Source organism: Papilio xuthus, unplaced genomic scaffold, assembly GCF_000836235.2.
Source record: "Papilio xuthus unplaced genomic scaffold, Pxut_1.1 DF827461.1, whole genome shotgun sequence".
Taxonomy (NCBI): Eukaryota; Metazoa; Arthropoda; class Insecta; order Lepidoptera; family Papilionidae; genus Papilio; species Papilio xuthus.
This window is the reverse complement of record NW_013531188.1, coordinates 382,845-410,507: the sequence shown is the minus strand read 5'-3', so window position 1 is coordinate 410,507 and position 27,663 is coordinate 382,845. Positions and strand designations below refer to the sequence as shown.

Below are 27,663 nucleotides of genomic sequence, written 5' to 3'. Positions count from 1 at the left end.
TTGTTTAGTTAATGAATTCATTATAAAGAACAAATTGACCGTAACATGTGTGTTTTTTTGTTACAATGCAACAATCAGAAGTTTAATTACGATATTTATTTTACTGCTTGTGTCAACCCTATTTTGTAATATGGTAAAAATATGGTTGTCAAAATTATAAGCACATTATCTAGTACATGAAGTTATTTTTATTTTATTTATTTATCACAACCATATTTTTTAATAAAAAAAATAGCAGATTTTTTATCTTAATTTACAAACATTTCTTTTACCTCTCCTTAGCTCTAGGCTTGTGCTAGGATATGGTTTACGACAATAGTCGAATGGCGGGATTCGAACCCCCGACCTCGTGATCGGAAATACGTACCCACCATTAGGCTATTGACGCTTAAAACTTATATTGGGAATATCTAATGATATCCTAATTTTCGTATTGTAATAAGTACAAAAATTGATAAATAATACTATTAAATTTTATATTTATTATAAAAATCTAATTGTAACCCTTACGCGATCATAACTAATTCATTTAGCGAAGTCAAATCACAAACATGACACGAATGTTAACCTAAACGCAACATACTCCGGTCAAATGTTAACAGCCGCGACGTTGATATGTTGCTTATAATTCGGCGTAGAGGGCGCTGACAGCTTTAATTACAGATTATATAAACATTCACATTACTGACAGATAATGTAAATTGAGATGTGCTACAAAATTTGACGGATTTACACAACACTTCCTACCGTTGGATACAACGTAGTCCAATTTCGTATCACCAGTTTAAAAACATGCCATCCTACTCTAACACTTTGATAAAACAAAGACAACATGTTTCATAATACACCAATAGTTATTATGAAGAACGATTAATAGGGGAACCTATTATGCCTTAACTCATACATTTGACATTAAAGAATGTTAATTTTATCATAAATATGGTTAGTACAAGAATTCTAATTATTATTGTAATATTATTTAATATTTATAGGGATTCAAGTTTATCGATCAATTGTGAACAAGTTGTTCATCGACTATCCGATATGGGAATATGAATTATTAATATTGTTTTTTATTTATAGGTTATTTATATTTATACGGATGCGCATAGCATAAATAGTTAAGTTAAATTATGCCAAATTATTAGGGTTCCTTTATTGATCACTCTGAGTAGAGTATACGTGAACTTACCGCGAGCAAAGTGGAGAGGGCGCTTGCCATGAGCATAGTAGCAGGTGAGGGCGCTGGGCGCGGCGGGGGGCGCGGGCAGGGCGCGGGCGGCGGGCGCGGGGGGGCGCGCGAGCCCGCCCGGCCGCCCTCCGCCGCTCTACCACCGTCGCACCGCCATCCCGCACCTGCAACACAACACAACATATAGCTAGGGGCCCAAACAACCCAAACACAAGAGAAAGAAATATCAACTCAAGAAGCTTGTCTAGCTAAACACCAAAGTGCGAGGCAGAATAAGCGCCAGAGCTCTATCGAAAAAAAAATACTTTGTCTAAAGCTCCCTAAAGACACGATATCGCTAATTAAAATGTCGAAAATGTATGTGGTCAATAACTTTCGATATGTCAGATGCATGTATCACCTTTATGCGTATTGTAAAGACGATTTTAGTAGGGATGTCTCTATTCCAATAAGACTTTGCATAAGGACAGTGGCAATTTTGGTGTCAGTTACGACATATTATATATTACCATTTTTAAATGTTTTACACAGTTAAATATTTTATTACTATGTGAATGTCATTGAATGCGTAACACTGCAAGACATTTGACACAAAGTATCAACCACTTAATTGGAAAATACCGCTAATTACCTTTGTTACTAATGAGAACTAACAAATGTCTTTAAATATTTCCATTTTAAACGATTTCAAATAATATGTTGAATGAATAACAAGAAAACTTAGAGCAGAACTTTATGTCTCCCACTCTCCCTTTTGTTGCGTAGTTTTTACTATTGGATGGTATTATGCAACATATAATTTCAAAAACAACTTAATTTGTAAAACACAATTTCAGCTTAATGAAATAGCCTGTTTACATTATTCCAGTCCAGCAATCAAAATAAGCGTTGGATAACAACTGTCAAATGCAATCGCTGTACTGTAATAATGTGAATCGGGTATAGAAATGGATGGCATTATGCAATATGTGGAAAGTAAAAGTTTATATCAAGGATCTGTGAAATGGTATATGTATCCTTTATTCTATGACCTAGTTATCTGAGTGTTGTTTCCACAGAATAAATTTATTTATACGTTGCAAAGCAGACGTAAATATGAGAGTTACAAACTCAAATAAAGATATAAAGATAAGAAATTGAAAGGATGCCGACCTGACGAGCGGATCTTCTTAGATTGAGAGAAGACATATATTAAAGATTTTTTTTAAATGATGAGCTTTTACTGGTCTCTGTGAATGACTTAGAAACGAATAATGTCCCCTTAAAATATAAATAAATAAAAAACTAAACGCATTTAAAATGAATATTGATTTATAATCTAAAACAAAGGTATTTAATCAGCTCACACCTCCAATTCAAATCAATTATAGCAGCATGCTCTGACAAATTATCAGAAGGAAAAGGAAAAGGAATTTTGGACCTTCACGTTAAATAATAAGGAGGTAAATCCATTGAACAAAGTTTTAAGATTATGAATGATAAAGGCGCCTTATAATAAATACTATCTGGTAAGTATCGTGGCGCCAAGTTTTATCGCGCACGGAGAAATATTTTTATTGTGATTCATTAAGACGAAACGTGACTTTAACAAGAAATTGCATTACTATTCACTGGCGTAATTTATTTTAAGGAAACAAGTGATTAAAATCTGCGTCACTTTAATCAAACGCTAATATGGATGTTAATTTATTTATAAATCCGCTAAATAGAACTTATGCATAGATTTTAAGCTGACAGAAGAGCTTTTTAACAATTGACTAGCTGCCGCTTGCGACTCCGTTCGAGCGTAATTAAAAAAACTTTATGTTCAACATCTGTGCCTAATTTCATCAAGATCTGTTGACCCATCTTAGAACATACATCGATATATAAACGTTTGTGTAATTTTTGAGTAATTCGATTCAATGTATATGTCAAAGGTAGAGAAGATAGAAGAAAACAGTGGTAGAGCCCGCTTTAATATCTTCGCATGAATTGGCCCAGGTCGCCCGGTGAAATACCACGACCACACAGAAGACAGGCGTCAAGTGGAAGCAATTCCGCGTTTCGTCTGATGAGTGTGCGTCCCGAGGCCTAATTAAGTCCCCTTTCCCTTCCCACCCTTTTTCTTATAAGGAAAGGATGGGAAAAGGAAGTGGACTTTCCGGATGAGTGGATGCAGGGGAGGGGAAAATATTTTCTTTCCGTGAATCCTCTTCTCCGTCGATTAAAGTTGGGCAACGCAGATGCAATTGCGTATGTCAGTGGGCAACGGTCACTTCGCTATTGCAGATTTCAGGTAGCTGCTCGCTCGTTTGCCACCTTATGGGATAAAAAAATGTGGATGGATTATGTAATAAAGGATATATGTAAAATGATCCTTCCATGTTAAAAATGTTCGTCATAAAATATTTAAAAAAATCTTTATCATCTATCTTACAGCATCAATGAGTGTAAACAAAATATTGTCGCAGATATCCTGTTGAATAATTAAAAAGTTATAAAGGCACTACGTCAATGACAGTAACCTTTGACAAAATAAACACCATCGCTATTTGCCACTTTGTAAGTGTGAATTCAATGGTTCCACGAATTCGTATTTATTTCGGATCTTTTAAATTTAATTACATAACACGTACTCCTGTATCTCACGTGGGTACCCAGGTTATAGTCAGAGAATTCTTTGATGTGGGTTTACATTGAGATATCCTACAAATCATCTTTGTAAAATGAAAGAAAACGGAATTACCAATACACGTTTGTCTTTCGGCTCTGTAAACTCACGGTTAGAATATCGCTATTAAGCTTGTTCTGCGATATCTTGCCAACAATATAACTTACTAATTACACTTCATAAGAATGTATCGATACGATTATACTGAGAAATACATATTCAATCGTTATCTAAGAATTTATGTTGAACTTCAAATAATTCAATCGCCTTATCATTTAATTGATAATGCATGTTTTTTTTTATTATCTGTCATCAATCCGACTAAATCCATCAATAAGGTAAACACCGGTATGGAATGCGGGAATTTCCTCTGGTTTGTGATATGCATTTGATAACGATTTAATTTTAAATAACTGTGTTTCAGCTATTTATATGAAGTGCTTATGTGCGTCAGTTGCGTGATGCTGAATACTGATAGGAGAAACGGATGAAGTATTGATTAAAATACGTCAATCCATTTCCTTTTAGCAGATTTACTAACATAATATATTTTTATATAATTTAAAAAACTGTCTTCTGCGACTCCGTCCGTTCGGAATTAAAAAAAACCTAGTAGCCTATGTGTTGTTCCAGACTATGTTCTGTATTTGATTTCAGCCGGGTCCCTTTCGCCGTTCTGAAGAAACCTTCAAACAAACATCCATCCATCTAAACATTCGCATTTATAATATTAGTAAGATAATATTATATTAAAAATATTTAGGCCCTCTACTCCTAAACTGATACAATAACAACTTAAAATAGCAATGATTGTAATAACATTATTCATACAAATCGTTTCTCTTATAAAATTGAATATTTACTACAATAGTATCGTAAAATTAATAGACATGACAACAAAACAAATACGAATCTATTTAAATTAATACCTTTCAATAAACGTTTTAAAGGTACGGTCGTGTCTAACCTCGCTTAGTCCTTCATAAAGTTTGTCTTATTCCTTCTATTTGTCACCGTTTGCGGAATTTTGTTAACATGACAATGGAGTGTCAGTTCAGTTAATCTCTTAAGCCTGTGGGCGTGGAGATGGTTGCTTAATGTGTTTAGCGTACTGTAGTTTTGATTCATAGTTGTTATTTAACTTTTCGTATTGTTCTTATGTAAACCGTACCTTATCAACACCATCAGCTCACTATACGTCCCAACTGAGAGGCTCGGAGCCTACCCTAAGTTAGTGGTGAGCCACGCTAGCCCAGTGCGAGTTGATTTAACACATCTTTGAATTTCTTCGCAGATGCAGGTTGCATGTTTCCCTTCACCCCGAGAACATCGGATAAATGTACATTGTATAATAAATCGAGATCACGAAACATATTTTTACATATCGGGATTCGAACCCAGGATTTGCAGATTACCATAACTGACTAAAAACGTAAATACATCACAATTAACGTAGTATGCGCTATAAATAGCCTCGTTTCACTTGTGTTGTGGGAGTTGATTTATTCGCGTAATGTTTGTTGTTATAGAACATGAGGTCAATCACGAGGTGCTTTATCGCAGTCGATAATCATCTAAAAGACATACGGTTTGATATTGACACCTTTCTAACTTCGAAGTAATTGCAACTAGTTAAAGAACTTAAATTATTGATCTTCTGTTTGCATTTTGTCCGTCGCTATTTACTCTATATTCCTAAACTTTTCATCATCAACCAGATACTTAATTGTAGGTAATTCTAGTCTTAAGAGACTGTTAAAACCAGTTCAGTCTGGATAAAACAGTATTGCATGGTTTGACGAAAGTCCTTTGGAAGTTATTTTACTTTAAAAAAAGGGTCGTGACAGACAAACGTTCCGTTTTTTCCTATCACCTCATATGACTGAACCCTAAAAAAGTGAATTTATTACCACCAGAACATTCAAAATTTTCGCTAATTCTGAGGCAACTTAAGAATAGTCACATATAAACATATATAGAAAAAAGTATAAGTTTTTCAAGATCATACCACACCAGTTATTATCAGGAGCTATCAGGAAAAACCCCAATTTTACTTACTAAGATACGTGTATGCCAATTAACATTATTTCTCATCTCGCTGTAATCCCTAACCTCAATAAACCTAGTGAAATGACTATTAAGCATTGAATACTTGTTAACTAGCTTCGTGCAATAAATCGCTCGCAAGGCTTATGAAGTGTCCGTTGCGTCAGTTTTACCTTCGGCCTCGAATTTATTGAAGCAGATAAGTTTGAATCACCCGATGATAACTCGGCTAACCTAACTTGTTCTAAGTCACGGCTCTTGTGAAATTTACGTGAACTATGAACCTAGTAAGTATATTGTCTAGTTGTATAATTTAAATTAAATTTGATCCATATTATGTAATTTGAAAATCTTCAATATACCGAAAAGTTTGGTTGCAGTTTTTGACGTTACTTTCGGACGCAGCACTAGAAGTACTGAAGATTAGGGGCCTTCAAGAAAACAGTGTACACCTTCCTTAAAGGCCGGCAATGCATCTGCGGTTCCTCTGGCGTTGCGGATGTCCATGGGCGTCGGATCAAATAATATTAGGCGATTCGTTGCTCGCTTGCCCCCTTCTCCTATAAAAAAATGAGTTGCAGACCTTTTCTTTTAAACAAGCTATCCATACTCTCTTCGGTCTTCTACTGTCTGGACTATGCTTATGTAGTTCCTATAGGCCCCTTCACTTTCTTGATTCTTATGATTTTGATTGATTCTTAATTTTCTTACTTCTTTGGTTTTCTCTTAATGCCATCTTCATAAGTCTTTCGTTCACGGGTTAGGCAGCATGTTAGTTTTAGGGATTTGTTATGTTGTAAAAATATTAGGGAATCGTAATCGTATGGATTACGGCTTTAAAATTCAAGTTACAGCGCATTCCGAATGTTACTTGGAATGTTAAATGTGCAGTTCATTAATATTATTAATTCGATTACTTAATTACAGGCCAACTCGATCGGTTTACTGTTAAATTATTTTAAATGCTTTTCGATTACTTAATATACTTTGGTATGGCAAAATATTTTGTTAACACAAATTAGATTTGTTTGTTCGAAGTAGATATATTTCGTTTTTTTTAGGGCGAAGATATTATGGCAAAATTTCTATCATGAATATACTTTGGTCGTTTTTTATTTGCACATTTGAAGACTATCTTAATCTTTATATATATATATATAATTATTCTGTGAGTGTGTATGTCACTGAACTTCTCTCAAACGACTGAACCGATTTTGATGAAATTTTTTGTGTAAGTTCAAGGGGATCTGATAATGGTTTAGATTCACAATCTTCATCAAATATTAACTTCATATTAATTTATTCAAATTAAAGATATGTAGACAGGACAACGTCTGTCGGGTCCGCTAGTTTCCTATATAATAGTTGAAAAATTTATAGCATACTCGTGCCCGAGTCCATAACATGTAGCTTAAGTATAGTACAATAGAAATAATTAAAATAATTAAATAAAATTAATAATTTATAGGTGCCAGTTGCTATACTAAATTGAGTAACTAAAACAACTTAAGATGATTACTATGATAAAGTTATTATTAATAGTCAAATTAGTACTTTATCATCCTAATCTTCTTAGCCACTAAGGCTTGTCTTTGATTAAACACATTCTTAGTAATTTAACAAAACAAAATTATTTATAATGTCTTTATTATTCTGGTAGCAAAAGGTAACCTTTTGGCTAATTCTTGTTGATATTTCCATAGTGTTCCTTCGTTTGTATTTCTTAGCGTTTAATCGAAACACTCCGAATGTAAGTTCAATATTTGCAAATCATTTCAACGTTCAATCTGGTACTTAGATTATGTTGAATTCCTTCAATTTATCCGAAGTACTCGGTACTTGAACAATTTTGACAACAACAACTTCTAGATTAAGTGTTGCCTTTTATAGAACGCCTAGATTACCTACCGACCTACGACTATTGTACAGGTTTTGAGGTTATTTATGAAGATGATCAAATAATTTTAGGCGATCCGCTGCTCGTTTGTTTTCTTCTTTAAAAAAAATATTTGTAAAGTTAACATACATACTACATTTTTAATTTTACTTTGGGGTTATGTCAGACTGTGTAACTCGCAGACCCGTGGCGCACATTTGTGTCATGCACCCTGGACTGTCGTCCAACCGCGCCGGTAGTTACCATCAAAGAGAATAAAACCTCTAGTAAATCAACGCAATTATGAGATAAAATTCAAAAGATTGAATCAATTCACGCACATCTTCATATAGGTTATGATCTTACTTAAGTACTCCAATGGTCAAGGAGATAATTTTTGCAAAAGCATTTTAAGTTTTCATGGATAACCTTGTTTAAACTTTTTAAATTTATTCCTGCTTGCTAAAATTCTAAATTGTAAAGGTAATTTAGGCAAATCAACAATTGCGTTTCAGTTACGCACAATCTTAGTGTAGATTATTCGTGCGTTGCAATAAATTTATGAGTCAATGATAGATTGTTTACTTTAATCATTATTTCCATTAAACTATGACCTAATTGCTGCGGACATTTCATTATTCTTATCATTACACCTGTAATCATTAAATAGACGTGTAGCTATAACCAAATTTGTTAAATTAACAATATTGCAAAATTAATATCCTAGTGATGTACCGTGTTCGTTTCGGTTACGGTTAACCGGTTTTGTGTGACCTAGTTAAATTGTTACAGTGATATATGTTTATATATTTTAATTAAATTTAATATCATGTGCATATATGATTTTGTACATGCCAATGCTAAATCAAACTTGCAGAATCTTTAATCGTATCTTTGAGCTTATTTAAAAGCTAAAAGAATTTCTTGATATGTTTATATTACACGAATTAGGCTAGGTATATTGTCGGAAATTTAGTTTTTTTTATATTAATGATGTAGTTATGAGTTAAAGAGGATATTTTGTGAATATGTCATTTCAATTTTTAACATTAGAGTGTGAGGAGATTTTTTACATCGATAAAATTATGTAATTTTTTTACACTTGTTACATCCCTATTATTAATAAATAGCGTAAACACAATAATTATTATAAATCACTAGAACATACTTCACGCTACGGGATTTAAACGATTGAAGTTTTAATTGAAATATAAAATATGACATTTGCAATATGAACGGCGCCATATTTGATCGTCGGTATCAGCCGGTGTTGCTATCTCTTACTGATTTATGTTGCCAGATAAAATTAATGAATTATTTAATGACGACGCTGTAAACGGTAATTTTATAAACCGATACTTCACAGTGAATAGTGAGGGGACATTAAACGGTAAATCGTTTTTAGATCTTTTTACGTTAGACTGTAAGTTAAAAGCTTGCCGTTCAAGTTAAACATAATAAGAACCTTTTTAAAGCTTAATTGAAGTCTATACTGTAAATTTTGAATTTAAAAAGTTAAATCATTGATGATTAAGTCATCAATAAGTCACGATGCCAAATAAGTTTTGCTAAGAGAACTGCTTGGGATAGGAGGCAATCTTACTTAGATGACTCTCTTAGATAGATGGATGTTTGTTTAAAGGATCAATCTCCAGAACAGCTCAACGGATTTCGGTGAAATTTTGCACAGATTTAGAACACAGTTTGGCAGAATACATAGACTAATTAACTTTTATTTAATTCCTCTAGACATGTCTTTGTGATCTCTATACTTATTAGTCAGCGCATTAAATAAATGTTTTCCAGTTGATTTTGGGTGACTACTATAATTAAATCAATCATTGGTCCATTGTATAATTGCATTGGTATTATGTAAATACCTTCTGTCTGTCCGCTGATATTAAATTAATTTATGGACAGATCGTTATGTCGCTTGTAATATTTCATCATACTTGAACAAAAGCCGTTTTGATTATTATTTATCATTAGCTTACTATAACTCCTCACTTAGGCTTCGCATCTACCCTTAGTTAGGGGTGACTAGGCCATAGTCAATTACGCTGACCTATTGCGGGTTGACTTCACACATATCTTTGAATCTCTTCTCCGATATGTGAAGGATGCATCACGATGTTTTCCTTCACTCTATATACAAGTTAAAATACATTATTAAGATTTAACTAGCCTTATCAAGGTAAATAGTTCTCTAATACAATCGGTTTCATTCTTACATTTTACGAAGACATGTGATCGCTCATTGGCCGAAATTCTGAATAGTATTATGCACTTCTTCTCAACAATTACTTAAACTGTGTCAAAGACCTTCATCCTTTCACGCGAACTCCTTAAAAAACAGAATATTATTGTAGCCACACGTATTAATATTATGAATTACATGTTATTGTCAATATCTTGTTATTACTCAATTAATTAATGTCACAAATGACTGCGTAGTTTATTCTTCAATCGTAATAACAAGAAACACATTGTAAGAAACATGTTCAATGAAGTTTGAAATGCCCTTAACGCCTACAACTATGTAGATGACACTTAGAAGCGTCCTGGTCGATAGTTAATTGCTCGCAATAAACAAGCAATTAAATCACTAAATAAACATCCAATGGTCCACAATTATCTTAAATCATTGAATTATTTTTAAAATCTTTAGTAACATACAAGAAATAACAAAAGGACCTAAAGTAACCTTGTACGATACCCACGTAGAGAAGAGTTCCTATATAAAGCCATTCATTAAAATTACACATATTTGACTCGCTTGAATATGTTCTTTAAGAAATGTTATCTTACGAATGTTAAGATGGAAGGATGCTTGGATATTTGTTTGAAGGTATCTCCAGAACGGCGGCATGAATCTCGCTGAAAGGTATGTAGAAAATAGGCTGGTAGAACACACTATTTTTTAAATTCCGTGCGGATATAGGCGCGGGCGCCATCTATCCTATTAAAAACAAACTAATCAGTAGTGAAGTACGATGTTTTTGCATCTAGTATCAAAAGGCGCGTAATTTACGCGGAGCACTCGTTAAATCAATTATCTGTGCTGAGTGATTAGCTAGTCCTACCCACCCTGTCTCCAGTGCACAGACCACTAATGTACAGAGAGTTTATTATGCATTTATTATAAATAATTTATTTATTTGCCTTTGATATGACGATATCGTTTTTAATGTATGATCTCTAATCGCGTGATTGGAATCAATAAATATGTATGACAAATAAGTTTTATTTATGTTATATAAAAATTCAAAGCAGAGATGTGTTCTTCGGTAACGGAACCAACACTAAGCAACCAAACTTAAATATCTACATAATATGCATTGTTTTAATTCCACATTAAGTAGACACACACATTTCACATTTCCGATGACCTGGTCAAGGTTGCGGGAGTGCACTGGATGCGGGAGGCACAGGACCGGACATTGTGGGGATGCCTACGTCCAGCAGTAGACAAAATTAGGCTGATTATGATGATTGTTTTAATTTAATTGAGGTCAGAGCTCTTGTCTAACAAGCTGGTCACCTTTAATCTTTGATCAAACAGTTTGAGTACTTTTTCCAGTGTGACCTTATGAACTCGTACTTTTCACATGAGCTTATATGATTTTACTTAACATGATATTGCAATTATATCGACTTTTCTCTGTAAAACGGATTTGATAATAATGACGAGAAAATAAATTAATTACACATTAGTACAGACATAATTAGTTGCCTCTGTTAGTAGTTAATCTGTGCGAGCTATAAAAAGAGGTGTTTAATCAACGAGAAAGTTGATAAATATTATACGTTGAGAATCGCGGCCGGCGCGGCTGCTCAGCTGCTCGGCTTCACGGTGCAGCAGCGCGGGGACAGATCCAGTCCAATCTATTAAGGTATTGCGGAATTATGCAGATTGCTTGTAAGTGAATAGTTAATATTCAGCATTTATAACGGAACTAATGTCTCGCACCTTAAGGGATTTCATCATGTATGCATTCACAAAGAAAAATAATAAATCACGCTAATCACAGAGTCAAAAAAAAAATAGTTTTAATTGTCTAACAGCCGTATCCATTTCACTAGTCCCTTAGTGAACTTTAAACATGCTGCAGTTAATATCAGACAAGTAGACTTTAAGGACTTTAAATGATAAAGGCTTAATGTAGTAAGAATATGAAACCAAATAAAAAAAAATTGCGTTATAGTCGATGCCGTTATCCTCAATATACCCACGCGCGTAAGTCAATAACTCGCCTGTCATCACGCTACGATATCCTATGACTACAAATTCAGAACTTTCTAGACAAGAGATGAACCATAAACAACCACGCTACACGACCGGCCACAGACAATATTATATGGAAAAGGATAACGCCCAAACATAGATATTTTGTTAGGTTATGTTCGCACTATGAAGAAAAGACATACATACGTAAAAGGGAACTAATTTATTTTATATTAAAATAAGTTTGTTTTCTATTAAAATATTATTTCTCAATTATATAAAGTACAGTTCTTAATGGGAGTTTAAAGCTTATTTTAGGCTTGGTAACTCTTCTCGAGATAAAGTCGCGGGCAAACGCTAGTAGAAAATAATTTCGTATAGTGCGTATATGGTGACTTAGTGAGAAATATAGTGGTTTGTTTATCGCATGAGATAAGGACCCGCCAATATGTTAGGGTCGTGCGTTGCGAAATATCTGTTCGAACCCGGGCTACTTTATTACTAACGCGCTACTTTCACAATGGGAATTAGATCGTCCTTTGTTTTGGATCCGGAACAAAGATCGTGTCGCAGACAAACACGTTTCGTATGTTTAAACAAAGTACTGGAATAAGTCGTATAGTCCTGTATACACTGTTCTCTATAAATGGATAGACGATTGTATAGAAATTATAGATTTTACTTGCTTCATTTTATTAGTTAGAATCCACACCACCGCTACAAACTGCTACCATCAGCGACAAAATGGCGAAAATCAAATAGGCACACAATGTAACGCCTTATAGCCAATCTATTTACAAAGATCAGTGCCTGTATAGTGTTGTTTTTCTTAATTGCGGCGCGACAATGCCTCTGTGGAGGCACCTTATCCAACTTTTAACTGTCGCCCGCGACTCTGTGTTGGATTAAAAAAAAAACTTAATTAGTAGTAGTCACAGACTATGTTCTATATCTGTGCCAAATTTTACCAAGATCCATTGAGTCGTTCCGGAGATATCTTGTAACAAACATCGATCCGTCTAAACTTTTCCATTTATAATATTAGTAGGAAGTAAGATTACCAGTCTTCTTACAAACATTTCATAACATTGCATAATACTTTTCCATCTTTTAGCAATAATTAAATTATATAACATAAAGACATTAATTAAATATGTTTCTCTAATGTAGATGACATATGTAAGAGTTATATTCAGTATTAGAAAGGGATTTAAAATGAGACACAGAATGTAGCAGTTCAAGTGAAAATTCAATAAATTTAACAAGCGGCCGCGACATCGCCGGATACACCTCGCTCAATTCTATTTAGTTCTGCGACTCGCTAACATTTTCATATCGTTAAAATTATTGGATAAACATCAATATTTAATATAATATTGAAATCAACAATAAATAAAAAATAAGTTATAAATTAAATTATTAAAGAAAGTTAGTAATTAAATAATAATCTTTACTTAATCTTTGATAATAGACAAAGAGTATATAAACAACTACCGTTTTTTTCTCTGTTCTTTTCAAAGAGAGTAAAAGGGATGACAATGGTAGCGTTGCACAGATGTACCTACAGGAGAGATTGTCATACAAAAATTACTGTATTACTAAAAGAACACAGACACTGTGTAATTAAACACGTGTATTAACCGTTTCGCTACCGGTGACTAATATTGTGGATGTCAAAGTTGTTATAAAGCTATTTTACCCTTGAAAATGTATCATCAAAACTTTCGATATAGTACTTTGTTATTTATTCGTTAAACGCATTTCAGAAACCTACCTATTCATATTTTAATAATCATGATTTCTAGTAATGTATTCAATAAAGGGTTGACGTGTTTTATCTAAAATGTCATTAAACTTTGTTTTGTCAAAGAGAATGACAGATTTTGGTCTCAGAAACCAAAGATAAGTACTTTATGGTTAAGCCCTTAAATGCCGTTTTAGTATTACGTTATCGCAGTATAAAATTAGGCAAAGGTAACCTTTGGAACTGTCCAAGGACGAACGTATCTTACTCGTGGGTGTTCCATCAATTAAGGCGCAGATGGTAGATATTAATGGTTGGTTTTGAACTGATTTAATATAGCACTATGAATCTCGACAGTACGCTGCATTTAAATAATCATAATCAATTTAGTTACAAGTGCTGCTACTACGCTCCAACTGTTTACTATTTCGCTGTTGGATGGAATACATTTATTATATGTATATTTATTTGTTTATAATGTTAAAATGCTTTAAAGCGCCTGTACCACAAAGTGGTATATATATTTTTTATATCAAAAGATGGCAAACGAGCAATCGGCCACCCGAAATCGCTGAAATAGCGAAGTGACCGTTGCCCATAGACATACGCAATCGCATATGCGTTGCCTACCTTTAATCGACGGAGGAGAGGATGCACAGAAAGAAAATATTTAACATATATGTAATAAAAATCCATGTTACATTACTCTCACAAATGTAATCGTTATAAGTTTTATTTTTTATAACAGAAGGGGCAAACGAGCGGGAACACCGAGGTGTTCAACAACGCCTATGGACATCAGCAATACCAGAGGAACCTCAGATGCGTTGCCGGCCTTAAAGTTACAGAATTGTCTACGATCCGACTTATTTATGGATCGAATGTTGCCACTCATTTTTGTAGGTATTTTCTTATGACTAATTTTAGACGAAATTCAATGTTGTAGGTATGTGTATTCTTTATTCAAAACTGAGCCAATCTTTATATATATAATTCTTCTGTGAGTGTGTATGTCACTGAACTTCTCTCAAACGACTGGACCGATTTTGATGAAATTTTTTGTGTGTGTTCAAGGGGATCTGGGAATGGTTTAGATTCACAATTTTCTCCGCTGGACAATTTTTTTTTAATTAATTTTTAATTTATTAGTAGTTGTTGATTATGAAATGTTTTACATTGGATCCGACAGACGGCGCTACCATCGCTGTGTCAAATTTTAAATAATATTCGAATTAAAGACGTGTAGACAGGACGTCTGTCGGGTCCGATAGTATCTTTATATTTATTCATATAAGAAGAAGAAGAAGAAATTGTAGTACTAGACTAAAATAGTGTTTGTTAGAAGCTTTTGCTAGTTAAGTAATAATTTTATATACACGTGTATCTGACATGACATCAAGGATGTAACCAACACGTTTATATTGTTTTGCACATCATACATTGCGTATTATTATATTGACCCATAATCATACGAGGGGTTCAATGGAGCAATATAAATTATTGCATTACGTGCATTTATTATAGTCGACCGTTCGGCGCCAGTTAGCGAGAAGTCTTGTGATTGATTAATGTTTGGAATTATAAACCGCTTCTGTACCGACTGATTTGTTTTGGACTTATGATGGATGTGAGGATAGACCCGAGCGACCTCTGACTGTGTTGATTACATTCTGTAAACGTAAATATCTTGAAGATTACTCATACTGCCGAATTAACAAGAATAAACTACTACATAAATGTTTAAGTATGCTAAACGATTAAATCCTATTTTAATCCTTTTTTTAAACGACTACAAATAGGAGGAGGTATTCAATTTGTCTGTATGTTTGTTGTTCGTCGATAACTCTGCCCCTGGTTGTCCGATTTTCTTCATTATTTTTTTATTCGAAAGGTATTACGTATTATTTGTACTAGTAGATACGAGAGGCACTACGAGAAAGTGTTCTATAAAAGTGTAGGCTACTGTTATTAGTTGAAATATTTTTTAAGTTTATCGTAAACAAACAACGTATCTGTTGTTCCTCTGGTATTGCAGATGTCCATGGGACTCGATGAACTCCTCGGTGTTCCCGCTGCTCGTTCAATTCTTTTATAAAAAAAAAACTCTCTTGACAATGGCCTCTCTAAGCGTCAATTCTGATTGCGATAGTATAAATGGAGAAAGGAATGATCAATTCGATTCTCAATGACAATGATTTAAGTCCTAAGTATGTTCTAAAGGTGTTTTAAATATTGCATTCCTTAAATATAATTGGATATAGGTCGCATTACTCGTGAGGTATCGAGTGAGTGTTTGCCGACGTGTACACTTCGTTCACTCAGCAATTCAGTATATCAATATGAAAAGGTACCTAAATAAAAATCTAAATATGTATTCAACAGATAGAATCAGAAAATAAAGTAAATAATTTAAATCTTTTTTAAAAAGCGGTCAAATAAACATATAAAGTGTGTAAATTATATTAATGCTTACATAAAGAATTACTGACATACTCAAAGACATTAAATGGTCACTAAGGAAGAACATCGTGATGCAACCTGCACATATGTGGGAAGAAATTCAAAGATATGTGTGAAGTCAATCAACCCGCACTTGGCCAGCGTGGTTGACTTTGGCCTAATCACCCTTAATTTAGGGTAGGCTCCGAGCCCCTCGGTGGGGATGTATAGTGAGCTGATGATGATCAAGGAAGATTTCCCGAAATTTAGTATGAAAGGCTCATATAAACAAAGTGTTATTTACCTTGCTTTGAAAAACTATAGTACAAATTGTAACAAAAATTGTGCATTTTTAATAATTTTATTTAATTTGACTCTTGGACTATTTTATTAGGTGCCTACGTATAAATATTATAACACAAACTTAAACCAAGTTGCAGAAAAAACCATAGTGTATAAAGGCAATAATGCTGTTATATTTTCAATCGATATTAGAATATCGATAAAATATAATCGATTTATTGAATATCGATTTTATAAGATTAATATAACGAGCGTAGCGTCATTCGTCTTGTTCAAGCGACGCCGGCGCCGACTGCGCGCAGCGTTCAACCAGTTCGACTACTGTAAGTATAGACCAAAATACAATTTTAATATTTTTTTGATTTAATTTACTTTTACAACAATTTGAACACATGAACTAAAGGCCTATAATAAAGGGTAGCTTGCTTAAGTCATACTGCAAGCGAACTTAAGACCCTGAAAGCCTTAAAACCTTAATAATTTTAGTAACACTTATATAATTCTATACTATTTATAAAAAAATAATAGTTTCCAAGTCTATAGTGTACGTGGTCTTAATATTGTTTTGTACGCATGATTAAATACGTTAGCGATAAGATTGTGAGCACAATGTTTGAGTTGCATAAAATTTACATAGACCGGCTACACATTGATATGTGCCGCACCTGTGAGTTTGCCGTATGGGGTAGACAGAGTGGAATGTTAATCGTGTCTTATTAGCACATGTGTACATAAATACATAGTACATAGGTCAATATATTATTAATTATTCGGTAAATTTTCAAACTTATCGATTCTTTAACTTTTTTTACAAAACTTTTTTCAGTTTTGCAACAAGCTTAAGAATAATATACCTAATTTTGTACGAAAAGATAGATGGTATAGTAAATTAAATTTCCTATATTATTTACGAATCATATAGCCCATCTGTTTGTAAAGGTTTTTTAAATATCGACACGTTTTTTTTTAGTTTATTTAGAACAATCTGACAAATATCTCTTTATATTATTTCATAATAAGTTACTAGTTAAGATATGTGAAGCAGGATATAAGAACATCCGTCTCAATGGTTGATAATTAATTATAAAAACAGCAATAAACTTTTATTATAGTAATAATAAATTGTTTGTATTTGACCTTACGTTTACAGATCGTGACAGTCCAAAGAAAGTTCCTACTTAAGGTCATTTTGACTTGGAAAAAAGTTAAAACCACAAATAGATTACAACACGTAAAGTGCAAACTGTTTACTATACAAGTGTTTAATTGATAAAGGTGTGGAAATACTAGAGTGGTTCCTTCGTAAATAATAAAATTATTATTTAAAGGGAAATAATGTTAGTAAACTTAAACTGTTGTTAGTAATTAAATGTAAGTAATTAGGAGTTTCAAGGAATCAGTGACAAGATCTGGTGAACAGAAGCAGAGACATAATTAACTAAAATAAACGTTTTAGGGCTATTATAATTGATTTGTAATGATTTTTGTAAACTAAAAGTTACTAATTACCTACTTTATTAAAAAAAACTTAATCAGTAACCTAAATTAACTTACACATTTCAATGAAAAATCTGTGAGGACGTTCATTGTTCGCTTATTACACTGTGTTGTGTACACACCCTAATTAGTCGTAATGAACGCGTGAGGTGAGCTTTGTTGCAAAGATATTACTGTTAATATGTATGAAAGTTTTCCTTATTTGCTACATACACGGTAACACACCCGGATCTGTCCACTTTAAGGCTGCATACTAAATACTACGAAAGTGGGCAATGCCCAGTACCTTATAATTAAGACTACAAAAGTAAAAAGTATCTTATATCTTTAAATGAGCAATTCTTGTATATATATATAATTGGAATCTCGGAATCGGCTCCAACGATTTTCATAAAATTTAATATATAGGGGGCTTCGGGGGCGATAAATCGATCTAGCTAGGAATCATTTTTAGAAAATGTCATTTTATTCGTGTTCTATCGATAATCAACTTAAACATAAACTAAACTTTTTCTATCGTTAAGATCGAAAAATATTATTCATATTTCATCATTTTATTAGTAATTCGTACTTAAATATGATTTCCAAAAAACACAATTAAAAAAAAATACCGAGCATAGCTCCGGTCATCCAGGTACTATATATTAATAGAGATACTGAATCAAAAAGTTTGAATTGAAACCAAAAGAGAGATATCTTACTAATATAAATGCGAAAGTTGGTATGGATGGATGGATGTTTGTTAAAAAGTATCTCCAGAACGGCTATGGATTTCGCTGAAATTTGGCATAGATGTAGAACATTGTCTGGGAGAACACATGGGCTACTAATTATATATTTTTTTATTCTGTTGGAACCGAGTCGCGGGCAACAGCTAGTTAATAAAGCTATTTACAAAAATATATTATAGTCGAAAATAGATTATATTATGATTTTAATTGGTGATATCAGTTTAAATAAAATGAGCCGATTGCTATATGAAGGACTTCAGTAAGCCACTAGTAATAAATGGGCCATGTCAATCTGACGAAATGCAAATCATCGTTACCGTATGACTCAGCGTGTCAGATCCATCTTGCGAACTTTGACATAAACGTCAAACTGTCATGACACACCCACGAGATGCGTTTGCTAACTTAAATTAACTTAACCAATACAACTTAATGAGTTGAGACCGATATTTATCGTCACTTACATTAACTGGTCACTAAGGAGCCCCTCAGTATGAAAAAACAAACCTTACTAAACTCAACGTGTAAAAAGTAAGTTAAATCAGTTAAGAGATTTTCCTTAAATCAAATTACTATCAGTCTCACTAATATTTAGATAGATGATTTTTAAAAGGTATCTCCAGAACGGCTGAACGATGAAATTAGGCATAAATATAGAACAAAGCCTGGAAGAACACGTAGGTTAATTCTGCGCGGACGGCGTCACAGGCGACCGCTAGTTTGCTATAAAATTGGTATAAAACCTTAAAGTGCAATTCGATATCTATTAATGGTCTGGCAATAGATTAGAGATCTAGATATAATTGGCGCTAACGAAGACCGGGCGTAGGTATTTAGCACTAAAACTGTGAACTAGGAATCTAGTTCGGTATTTACTAACATTCCAAATGCAATTAATCAAAAAGAATAGGAACTGGTTGTAAACGACCTTCTAAGGATACTTACGCCAAGGTATGAAGTTACGCTTAATCTGGACCAATAGTTAAAGGTGCGTTTCCATGGTGCGTGATTTTGTAGGCCTACGCAAAGTTGACACCCATGGTTAATCATAGCAAATACCAATTTCCTAACTTGAGGCGAGTTTGAGTGCACGAACGCAACTTTTTCTACGGTGCGGATGGGTATACAAAATCATACACCATGGAATCTTGTCTTAATACATAAATACGTAAGCAGCAAACCAATTAAAATTGATCGTTGGACCGAAAATATTTTTACCTTTAATCTCACTAAGGAATGCTAGTAAAAATATGCCTTTACTGTTTTGTTATAAAAAATATGATGTATTGAGTAAAGATGAATAAAGTACTCATCATCATCAGCTCACTACACGTCTCCACCGAGGAGCTCGGAGCCTAGCCTAAGTTAAGGGTGATTAGGCCATAGTCAACCACGCTGGCTAAGTGGGGGTTGGTTGACTACACACATATCTTTGAATTTCTTCTCAGATATGTGCTGGTTGCATTACGATGTTTTCCTTCACAGTAAAAACGTCGGATAAATGTATAATACATATGTAAATCGAAAATCGAAAAACACATTGGTACATGGCAGGATTCGAACACAGGACCTGGAGATTGCAAATCAAGTGTTAGAACCCTGAGCCACCGACGTTCGATAATACCGTAACATATTAATAGGTCGATATGATATCCTGGTAACTGCTAGCCGATATATCTTATCATATATTTATATCAATGATAGAACATATAAATATATTTGTTCATAAACTCCGTGTGTATTGATAATCAACTACGCGATATTTTTTTTTTATAAAAGAAGGGGGCAAACGAGCAGCGGGAACACCGAGGTGTTCAACGACGCCCATGGACATCAGCAATACCAGAGGAACCGCAGATGCGTTGCCGGCCTTTGAGGTGGTGATAAGCTCGCTTCTTGAAGGACCCTAAGTCGTAGCGGTTTGGAAATACCGCGGAGGACAGATCATTCCACAACGCTGCATATACTTTCATTGATGTATTAAATTTTACATAGAGGTCGCCAATTGGTAAAAACTCAACTAGTAAATATAATCAAAGATTTGTTAATGTTAAAATAATTTTTTGGTACTCCTTCATATTAATATTAACTGTGTCAAATTTCATGTTTATTTGTTGCTAGCGATTGCTTTAAAAAGGGATACAAAGATCCAATGAATTTTTTTTTAATGATAAACATCGTAAGAACTTTCTCAAATTGTAAAACGTAGAGAAAAATTAATTTTAAAATTTTGTATAATTGAATAACACAAGTATGTTTAATATGTTTGTATTATCTTACTATTTGCGAAAGTTTAGATGGATGTTTGTTTGAAGGTATCTCCAGTGTGGCACAACAGATCTCGATGAAATTAGGTATTGTTAGAAGGAAAATCCGGAGATGTATTGACTCAATACTGGCCTTACTAAAATATCGACGTTTATGTCCCATCACTGACACTGGACATTGCAACGAAAGCACAACACTCGCGACAAAGGATGGTATTTAATAATGTCTAAAAGTATGGATGTAGAACATAGTCTAGAAGAACAAAGGTTACTGATTAAGTTTTTTTTTAATTCCACGCCGACGGAGTCGCGGGCGACGGTTAGTTTCTTTATGAAGAAATCACAGTATATGCTTTCAGTTGTATCGTAAATATAAACTAACAAGTGCATTCGGTTTTTTCTAAAAGCCATTTACTGTTTTACTGCATTTTAATGCGCTGTAATGTTAACAGCATCCTGTTGAAAATAAGTAATTCTAATGAGTTCAGATTTATTACATTAGTTATTAACTTAGTTAAGTGTGCGCTTAACATTCAGTAGCTTTCCAAGAGTTATGTTAGATGTTCATGAAATTTCCTTAATATAAGTATCAGTATCAGAGTTACACAAATATTAGTTTCAAATAATCCAAATGCTGTTTTTCAGTCTTGGCAAGAGTTTATACTACTTTAAAGAATAAAGGAAAATATGTAACAATGCAAAAAGATACGAACTTCAAGAACGAAAAAATCTGTTGTTTTCTGAGGCTCAAAACAGACTGGATTTTGCAAATAAAATTGAGCTTTATACGATATGAATAAGGTTTATTTTACTTTGCACATATTTTTATCAAGAGCAAGCATAAAGAAATATATAGTAAAATTAAAACTTATTTCATATTAACCCTTACGTTTATTTTGTATAGTTTAATAATTTTTAACTTTGTCTTTTGGTTTTCTTCAAAAAAGAAATCTTGCCACAATAAGGGTTAAACTCAATTTTGTTTGCGATTAAAATCTCCTGTGGTCTCAGTCGCATTCTGTGTGAACGGACCCTTAAGCTAAAAGTGCCAAAACGTTAGTATTAAAAGCTTTTCAGCTTGTAAAAGGGACAATAACTTGTACTACACGAATGTTTTGTCAGTGTAAACTCACGATTAGCTTCAGTATAAACTAACTGCTCTATTGAATGGCATACTGTCATTGTTAACTCTATAACTGCTAGTAATCAGGGGTCAACAATCCTAGGATTGTCAGGGTCAAGGTCACGCACCGTATTGTATGATAGTCAACGAGTTTCATGTGACCCAGTCACGGGTATGAAGTGGATTGAAGCGGATCAAATGCTCAGTTCCGGTTGACACCTTGCGGGTGTTAGTTACATAACCGTAGAACTCCACTGCCACATATCATCTTTGATAAAATAAGATATATTATATTATATACTAGCTGTCGCCTGCGACTCTGTCTGCGCCGAATTAAGAAAAAACTGTTGGTCGCAGTGTAATAATATATAGCCTAAAGCCTTCATCTATAAAAGGACTATCTAACAGAAAAAGATTTTTTCAAATCGGATCAGTAGTTCCTGAGATTAGCGCGTTTAATCAAACAAACTCTTCCGCTTTATAATGTTAGTACAGATAGTTACATACATTATTTTGAAGAATTATATAAATTTCATCACTCACAACGATGAGAACAACGCCCACGGACATGTGCAATCCCAGAGGAAGTGTAGATACGTTGCGTGGCCTTTGACAAGATATACTCGCTTCTTGAAGGACCCTAAGTCGTAGCAGTTCTACCGGAATAGAAAATTCTAATGACCAATAATATATCAGAAAGGACAAAAATAAAAGAAATATGCGAAATATTTAAATTAAACTAAAACAATTTGTAAAAAGGTGAACGAAACAATATCAGTCTGTTGTTGTATTTTCTTAAGTCTGTGGGATCGATTTGTCGGCTTACGTCTGGGTCGATAACACCGGCCGCCTCTGGTTCTATCTCGTTATCGTCACGGTGTAACACTTGTTGACACGTGGAAGCCACTTCACTGATTATCTTCCTAACACTCTCACTTTAAATCGATTTTATTTTTAATACCCATTGATAGGGTCATGTACTGGGGATGATACCCTAATGTTACAAATTCAAGTTCTAATTAGGGTAAAGTCACCATTAATGGGCCACCTTAACAAAATACTGTCAGATCATTAGTTTACTATTTAAAAGTAAAAGAAGACAAAAGTAAATTTATCATAGGGATATTGAGTAGCAGAGCTTCTAATAAGAGTTTATCATAGAAGTAAGTTAAGAACTAGAATATATAATATATGCGCCTAGTTTAGTCTTTCATACAACATGGCGACGATATCCATTTCAATCAGTTTAGATTTAAAAATAAAATCCATATTTTTAATAATCATCAAACTCGGCACCATTATAAAACGGCCAGAAGTTTAAAAGTTGATAGAATAAACTGGTATCGATTATAAAGTGTTAAATCGATTCCTAGGACAGTCGAGTAGAGACAGTTTATCTTAATAGCGATCTGATGCACACCCACCGCTGGCTGACGAACTGTGAACATATCCCGGAGCTAACATTTGTATATGGTAATTGTGCATCTGCGAATAGCAAACGAATATAGCTTCTATTGTTTACGAATTAGAGATCAAAATCGTTTACGTTGATGAGGAGTTATTGATGGGCAAGAATTTTAGTTATTTGCTCGATCTCATGTTGAATATAACAGGTTGTGAGCGAAAAAGTGGATGGTTTTATGAAATTTTCCAGTCCAGTATTAATTTCATTTAAACTGTCTTAATAAATTTAACAAAAGTTATTTTATAGTGTTAGGAAGTAAATCCGACAATGTGTCGGTGTACTGGCGCAACACTAGCCTTACTGAGATATCGACGTTTATGTCCCCTCACTATTTCTGACACTTGACTTTGTAACGAATGCACGTCATTCGCTCCAAAGGATTCTAATTAATAATGTCTAAAAATAGGTTTTAACAATTAACCTAACAGTTTATAATTGTTATATTTTCAAAGAAAGTTTACTGCACTGACTTTAAAACGTAGTTCTTCAAAGACACCATCCTCCAAACGTTGCACTTTAAAGTCTTTCCTATCATTATAAAACATCTGAGACACGATTCTTTGCTCAATTAAAATTGCTACTGAGCCAGAAAAAGTCTTCTTATTAAGTTGACTAATAAATAACTACGAAAAACGTTAATTACATTCTTATAGTAACAATATAAATTGGTTTGTTTATTTTTTATTGGAAGCAATATGATAAGTCGCACGTTAACTTAAGGACATTGATTATAACCGTACCAGAGTAAACTGTCGGCTGTAATTGCGGACTGCGATGTCGGGGAATCAATCTACACGCTGATAAGTGGTGTGATGAATATTAAATGTATAAAGATACGTTTACACAAGATTTAAAAACGATGTTTAGCTAAAGGTAGGAACTAGATGCAGAATAAAGAGGCATTTGATAAAGGTAAAGCTTGTCTAGGAAGGAAAAATAAAGGTATTTGTCATAAAATCTTTATATTATTAGTATAGTCTAAGGAAGAAAAACTAGAATTGTTCCAAATAAATTGAACACATAGTGTGAAATAAACAAGACACATTTTGAAACTATCATAGTAGCCGAGGGATTCTGATGTCAAAATCCCCGTTTAAAACATATTGTTATCTCTTTTTAGTCAAAGATGATAGACGGGGATGACGATGTGTTTTATATTTAAGTTTCAGAAACCAACGTTAACTTAACTAGATTATTATAAAAATTCTCCTCCAAATCCCTTTTCATAAAGTTAGTCTACGCTTTATTCGTATTAATCGGTTTCTCGGAACTGAATATGAATAAAATTTGCAAGCTTTCACGTTTATTGTGGGGCGGGATATATAAACGATTCGCACATTATAGCCGCATAATAAATACTCACACACGGATTGACATTTTCTGGTAAGCGGTGTTGCAATTATAGACAAGTGCTTCCTACATTATTAAAATCTGGATACGAGAATTTATATACAAGTACTAGCTGACGCCTGCGACTCCGTCCGCACGGAATTAAAAATAACACTTAATTAGTAGCCTATGTGTTCTCCATACTATGTTCTACCTCTATGATAAATTGCAGCGAGATCCATGCAGTCATCCTGGAGATAAACATCCATCCATACAGTAATGTAGTAAGATATACGGTTCCAAATTAAGACTTAAATAAATTAAATATAATAAAAGTTACCCAAGTCTGAAAGCTTTTAATAAATTATTCAATGTTTTTTTTACTTTCAAAAACGTTTGCATATTTATAGAAATAAGTAAGTAGTAATATAAAAAAGTAAAAAGAATTGTGAAAAGGTTTACGGTGGTTTTCCACTGCCGTGATACTTGTAATGCATATTGTCGTCTCTTTCATTTGTTATTGAGAAAACAGAGATAGCAATATGTATCTGTCGCACATCACAAGTATGATTCAGTGAAATTCTAATGTAAAGAACTGTATGAATGCGTTACAGTTTATTTCTTAAATAAAGTGACAAATCTAAGTCTATACTAATATTATAAAGCGAAAGAGTTTGTTTGTTTAAACGACCTAATCACAAGAACTACTGGTCCGATTTAAAAAATTCTTTTTTTGTTGGATAATCCATTTATAGAGGAAGGCTGCTACCAATAGTTTTTTAATTTTGCGCGGACGGAGTCGCGGACGACAACTAGTATATAAATAAAGGGCATCCTTTACTTAGTAACAGAGACTTTTCATTCTATATAAGTACCAAAAGCTCGCTTCCATTTAAGCTTTAGTTAATGTGTGGGTGTCAGTGGTCCGTACAAAGTTTAATGAGCGTTTATTCGTAACTAAAGTGAGGGTAATGCGCAAATAAATAGGTTTATTAGTCTGTGCCCGGACACTAATGGTAACGGTACATTGTTCAGGAAAACAGAGCATCGAAGTCTATATAGAGATGTTGACTCATTCATTCCATTTTTCGATAATCTGCACAATTCAAAGAGCATCGGTGGCGTAGTGACATGGGTGGACTTTTAATCTACAGATTCCGGTTCGATCCGGTATGCACGACGCATAGGTACAGTGTGGTTGAATAAGGCCTTAGTCACCCCTAACTAGAGTAGGTCATAGCCCCGTTGTGTGGACATACATATAACAATTTCGTACAAATATGAAATTAATATTTATAGATTTTTTTGAACAAGCAAAAAATCCTCCCCGGCGGGGAATCAAACCCCGGTCTCCCGCGTGACAGGCGGGGATACTGACCACTATACTACCGAGGACTTGTGTAACGTGACCTAAATTAGTAAAAAATGTCAAAATTTCAAAATATGAAGTGATTTAACTATCATCCTAAAATATATTTATGTATTTCAAATTTATTTTTACTTTTTAGCCTTATACTGTTTCAACCCCTATTTATCATAAAAATAACAACAGTTCCTGAAATTGTTATTGCGCAACAAATAGTTTTGATGTTATAATAAAAATCTTAAACAAGTCGTTTGAATCTTGAATTGTTTCGATTATTAACGTTTATATATGAAATGGGCGGCGGAAGGAATAAAAAATGCGCTAATAACGTGTTATCTTGATGTCAGGTAATCTGCGTCAGATGGATGTAAGGGGCGTGCCACACGTTTTGTTTAATAAAGCAATAAATTGCTTTAATAATTCGTTAATAAAGAATATTGGAATGCAAAGTTACCGTCTCAAGCTGAAGTAACGATTTAAAAAAAACAGAATAACAGAAATAAGTAAGCGGCCAGTATTCATCGAAATAGCAAAACGATCGCTGCCCATAGAAATTCGCAATTGCAACTCGTTGCCCACCTTTAGTCGACGGAGGACGCACAGAAATATGATATTTCCTCTTTCTGTGCGACCTCTTCTCCATCAAATTTCTTTTACATCCTTTCCTTATAAGAAAAGAGTGAGAAGGGAAAGAGGACTAAATTTAGGCATCCGTCACGCAAACTCTTTAGGCAAAATGCGGAATAATTACTGAATACTACATGTTTTAGAAATATACTAATTTGTAGTATTTGTTAGAAATAATATATTTTTTATTTATATTTATTCTAGTATGTGTGATATAAATATATACAAAAATGTTTAAAGACTTCTTCAGTCAAGAACTAAACTGGAAAACTGTTAACAATCTCGAAAGATCCAGAGTTTGCATACAGCTTGTCTGAAATAACATCCTCGGTGGTCCAATTATATCACTTTACAAAAACAATAAAATCATAGCTCTCGAGCTACTCAAGTCACTTATCGCAAACGACCGAGTACATTGATTTCTTTCAACGCCACACCTCAGTTCCGGCGTGCGAAATAAAGCATTGTAAAACACACAAGCAATAAAAACATTCGCTATGATGATTCACATCTGTAACATATAATAAAGGTCAATGGTAATGATGATTGTTAGGAAGGCGAAGAAAATAAAATGCGAATGAATATTCAAGGTCTACAGACAAATGAACCTTGTTCTATTTAAGTTTCTATCTTGTAAAGTAGACAAAGTATCCTTGATCATAGCGAGCCCTAATTTATTTAGTAAATCAGCTCTGTATCGGTTCAAATTTTCAGCTCACAACTTGAGTCGTTGAACTACAGCTTCAATTAAATTGGCAGTTCACAGCTCATCACGATGTA

General features: G+C 33.7%; 1 long non-coding RNA gene and 1 other non-coding gene across 2 annotated transcripts in view; both read right to left on the bottom strand.

Moving 5' to 3' along the window:
* Nucleotides 1-1,294: 1,294 nt before the first annotated feature.
* The window catches only part of LOC106119360 (uncharacterized), an 84,939-nt gene continuing 58,570 nt past the window's right edge, over nt 1,295-27,663 (bottom strand). Inside the window, exon 3 of the long non-coding RNA XR_001227956.1 lies at nt 1,295-1,356. This is a non-coding gene — a long non-coding RNA (uncharacterized LOC106119360). The remainder of the gene's footprint in view (nt 1,357-27,663) is intronic.
* TRNAD-GUC (transfer RNA aspartic acid (anticodon GUC)) lies at nt 26,214-26,285 on the bottom strand. The gene has a single exon. It is a non-coding gene; the product is annotated as a tRNA-Asp (tRNA).